A 4,881-nucleotide genomic window follows, 5' to 3' on the forward strand; every position below is an offset into this window, starting at 1 on the left:
AAACTTGTGTATATTTATCGTGGTTTTTATTATCGCCTGTTCACCGCCCTGAGTCCCGTAAGGGAGATAGGGCGGTATATAAATTCAATAAATAATAAATAAATAAATAAATAGCAAGAGAAGATAGATTAGCTTCACAAAAGCAAAGCAGCAACATTCCTACATTGCAATGTTAATATATATTTAAAAGGAAATAGAAAGGAAGGGAAGCTTTCTAGTACTGTGAGCAGGGGATGGGAAAGCAAAGGGAGCATTCTTCACCCAACCTGGGCAGCAGCTGAAAGATTACCCAGTAGGAGATGTATGGTTTGAACAGAGAATTCAATTCTAGGGTTGAGGATAATGTTTGGACTCAACAGGCCATCTTCATATCATCTGCAAGTAGGTTTGTTTGTTGTTTTGCAAAACTGAAGCCCTGAACAACAGAGAAAATGGCTGCTTGAGGCAGTGACCAGCTGCTGGAGAGGAACAGGGCTGCCAGTACTGCAGCCAATGGGAATTGGGGATGTTACTAGAATGGAGATGGATACCAAATGCTCTGAAGGGCTCAAGGCAGCTTCCCTGGTAAAAGAGCAGTTGTCAATCAAAATTGGGCAAACATGGACTCAGGCTGCTTTTGCAATGAGCTGACAGCCAGGAAATGGTGAGTGGTCCAGTCTGGCAAAGGGGCAAGCAGAAAGTGTTACTCTCCCTTACATGGTTTTCATCCCTTGTGTTTTAAACAACAACATTCAGCATAAAATAATCAACCTCTGATAAGCTTCACACATTTATAAATATCCAAAATATTAGAAAGCCTATCAACAGGTAGCTTGTGATATCTGTCTTAGAAAAGAGTTTATGAGGGAAGTCCTCAAAACCCCTTTGGTATTGAGCAGTTGATTAAAAACAACCATCAACATTTTGAACCCTGAGGATTCCATGGTCTATACCAAGGGTAGTCAACGTTGGCTCTTTTATGACTCGTGGACTTCAACTCCCAGAATTCCTGAGCCAGCTATGCTGGCTCAGGAATTCTGGGAGTTGAAGTCCACGAGTCATAAAAGAGCCAAGGTTGACTACCCCTGGTCTATACCTATGTCCTTTTCTTATTTTCTAGATCAGATCCTTCGTATCTGGACATACCTATTGTTCTGCCACCATCACCAACCCCCAATTCTCACTTGGCCTTGAGTCAAACCATTGGTTTCTGCCTATTTTGTCAAACTGTGATTTTTCCACTAAAAAGAGTTTCCCTGCCTTGTTCTACCTTGAACATGTTCCTTGTAAGACTTATATTTACAAGTTTGCCCAGGAAACATGTATTCTGCCATCGTCTTTCGATTGCCTTTTCTTAAAAACAGACATTTAAGGTGGGTGTTGAGACTGAAGCCATTGCCTCATCTTGGAAGAATCAGCCCATGGTTTCTCTGCCACATTTTAATGATCAGAGCATTTACTATAGAAAGAAATGCTCCTGTTCATAAATAAATGGCTGCTGTAAATATCCAAAGCTATCCAACTTGTTCAAATTAAGCTTAGGATAAAGAGCTGTCAGTAGGCATCCATTTAATTTCAATCACTTTCCTAGTGGAAAAATATTCAGGAGATCTGAAACTTGTTCACAAGAAATAGTCAACCCTGTTAAACTGCTTGTTGAAATTATAACGCGAGAAGGCACCCTGAAAAAAATGTTTTTTCCTAATGTTTTTTATTTAAGGTTCATCCCTGCATGTGACAGCTTATGCTTGGACCATCAGCCATGTAGGAAATGCAAGCACCAATCTAATTAGCAGAAAAAATGATGACTCCTCCATAGGAACAACTCTGCATTAATGATGAAACGACTGAGCTTTCAAGAGATGATTTTACTAAATTGCAACTTTGATCAAGGGAACAAATCAAGGAGAAGAGAAATGAACTGAACTGAACCACACACAGAACTGATCTCAGTTTACACTGTTATTTTCCAGCTTCCGTAATTCATGACTAACCATTCTCCCCATCAGTCATTTTCACATCAAGCTATGACCTGTTCTAGACAAAATTATCCTCCATTTTTAGGTCCAATGAAAGATATTTTTTAAAAAACTGGGAAAATCATGAAAACTTACCAGTAGAAGTTCTGAAAGCTTCTTTACTCCACTTAAAGTTCAATCAGGAAGCTTTCACACAATGGCATCCTATTTGTTTGCAGAACTCATGAACTAGAACAGGAGCCTTGCAGATCTGAAAACAAGGTGCAACTGTTCTCAACTAAACTGGAGGATGGGAGGAAAGTCCTAGGACTGACAGCTCAATTTGTCTTTCCCAGATTCCCATGCAGATTAGACAAACGCTTCGACTGAACGCATGGCTGCTACAGACTGGAAAAAGGCAGCAAACCCACAACTTCCAATTAAATACCACCCAAGGTATTTTCACATTTTCTTTGAAGCCTCTCAACGTCTTTTCAATATAGCCTGCAATTTTTCCTCCTGTGTGCTCTTCAACCCCACCCAATTTTAATTGCTTGCTTTTTCTTGCTTTGGCTTGATGCTTTTTCTCACTCTCTTATTTTTAGATTGTCAGTATAATACAGTCACTTGTAGAGGCTGCACGACAGCAGCAAATGTAACTGGAGCCGTAGCTCTTGAGTGCCAGGAATTGCAGCCTCAAGCAGGACTTCACTGAGGGTACTGGCGGGAAGGCCTGGGCAAAACAAAAGGAATGGAAACCTCCATTTTACATCAACAACTATGGTAGTTTCATGGAGGGAAACTATGAAAGCTAAAGCAGCTCCAGATGTTGGAGATGATTTGCCAGTATATGCAGGGGGGAGAATTCCAGCAGAGCAATTGATGCTGTCTAAGCATTGGGTATCTTCCCATCCTAGCACTGCCATAATGGAATGAGAAACTAGAAGATGGGTTCCCAAAGAACTTCTAAGTCTCTCAAAATTACTGTGGGTAGGACCAACATGCAAGTTTCAAAGGTTTAGCAGAAGAAAGCAAGGTTCTGAAAGACAGAAGAACCAAGCAGAAAATGTAGGTGCAATGATTGTGCTTTCGCTATTACTCATTTAAACTGCTCAAGTTATAGGAAATAAGAGAGCAGAACTGAGATTTGGCCAAAGCCAGTTGTGCATCTAAGTCAGTGGTTCTCAACCTTTTTAATGCCGCGCCCCCAACCGGTTGTAAGTCGAGGACTAAACTGGTCGTAAGTCGAGGGCTACCCAACCGGTCGTAAGTCAAGGACTTTCCCTGCCCGGGAGCGCCGCGCATGCATGGTTCCGCCCCCTGCGCCGGCCGAAGCGTAGCTGGCAAGCGGCAGAGACGGAGCAGGCCGACCACCAGCTGGCCCAGCTCAAGGGAGGTAAGGCACCTGCCGGAAAAGGGGGAAAAAATGGCGGACAGCTTGGCGACCCCCGTGAAATGGTCGATCGACCCCAAATGGGGTCGCGACCCATAGGTTGAGAACCGCTGATCTAAGTTGTCCTGCAATGCAGGCAAGAAAGAAAGAAATACAATGTTGTGCTCTCCCTCTGTTTTGGAGAAATGCCCATTAGCTTGAGTTAACATGTTCAAGGGCAAGGGATATAACAGTTATAATCCAGGTATCAGTGAGCACCATGTTATCTATCCCAGCCTCAAAGCATCTTTTATAGAGAGGAACAGGACAGTTTCTGCTTTTATATAAGATCAGTTCATTTCTTCATCTTTGGCTTGTCAAATACAGCTGCAGATCTGACCTTCCAAAGGCCATGAACAAAACAACCTTGTCATATGATGCCAAACTGGGCCAAGTTCAAATTCTGTTCTCCCTGCAATATGCTCCAGTGATTTATGGGAAACATTTCTTCCAAACTGGAAATTACCCTTGAAGAGGCTCTAATCATTGGAAGCAAAGATATAAGCAAAATTGACAGATACAAAAATATAGCAAATAAATTACTTGTTCTAGAGGTCATCTGAAGATGAATGAGATTTGGTTTGATGGTTGTAAGAACTTGTACTTCATTCATATATAGAATAAAATACTATGCTTGTCTATTCAAAAGTACATCTCACTTTTTTCCACTGGGTTTATTCCCAAGAGAGATAAGTAAATACCTCATCCTGTTCTAGGGTATCTGGTTGGTTTTCATCTATTTTCTATATATATCTCCTTTAAAATGATTTATGGCTTTATTTTCAAAAAGCTCTATAGCAGAGCAATAGCTGTACACCAAGAACATATCTATCTGTAAGATCATGAGCTCAAATTTGATGAAGCTTTCAAATATTGTGTTAATTTAATCATTGGCAGCATGATTCTTTCATTTTCTTGAAAGTATAAAAATCCAGGTTTTGGAAAAGAATTAAAGAATAACATGACACCAGCAAGCATAGATCTGATTTCTAGAAACCATTTCTAATAATTTGTTTAAAAAACTGATAAAATATTTTGAGTAGTTGTGTTTATTACCCTGCCTTTTCCTTCTATCATATTTTTATAATATCTTTCCTGTCAGTACTTGCTGCTTTTTTATATGTTCTTTTAACTTTGATTAAAACTCTTTTTTACTTTTTTATCCTAGTTTTTAATGAGATTGCTGGTTTAGGTGGTTGCAGATTGTGGTGCAACATATTTGGAGAGAATACTGGAGAATATTGGAATATTTCCAACATCTAAAAAGTTGGAATAGAGCCATCAGCAGACCAAAATTTCATATTCTGCTTGTGGTGAATGATTCTGATGGCCACAAACAAATGGTATATTTTTGACACAAAATTCAGCCTATCCCTTCTTTTAATGTTCTGGCTGACATTAACTCCCCTCTGCCAGATTCAATCCTATTTTAGAAAGCTAACTGGGCAGGGTAACACGCTTATTTGGAAGCAAACTGCATGATATTCAGGCTGGTACGTTGAGGTGGAGATT

The 4,881-nt window shown here is 40.2% G+C and overlaps 1 protein-coding gene across 1 annotated transcript in view; it reads right to left on the minus strand.

The window, feature by feature from the left end:
* Window positions 1-2,104, minus strand: part of LOC107293667 (RAF proto-oncogene serine/threonine-protein kinase-like) — a 59,079-nt gene extending 56,975 nt beyond the window's left edge. Inside the window, exon 1 of the mRNA XM_015822829.1 lies at window positions 2,094-2,104. The gene's annotated coding sequence lies outside the window, so the exon portion shown is untranslated. The remainder of the gene's footprint in view (window positions 1-2,093) is intronic.
* Between the last annotated feature and the right edge of the window lie 2,777 nt (window positions 2,105-4,881).

The sequence above is a fragment of the Protobothrops mucrosquamatus genome, unplaced genomic scaffold, assembly GCF_001527695.2.
Source record: "Protobothrops mucrosquamatus isolate PMUCROS unplaced genomic scaffold, P.Mucros_1.0 scaffold1688, whole genome shotgun sequence".
Lineage (NCBI taxonomy): Eukaryota > Metazoa > Chordata > Lepidosauria > Squamata > Viperidae > Protobothrops > Protobothrops mucrosquamatus.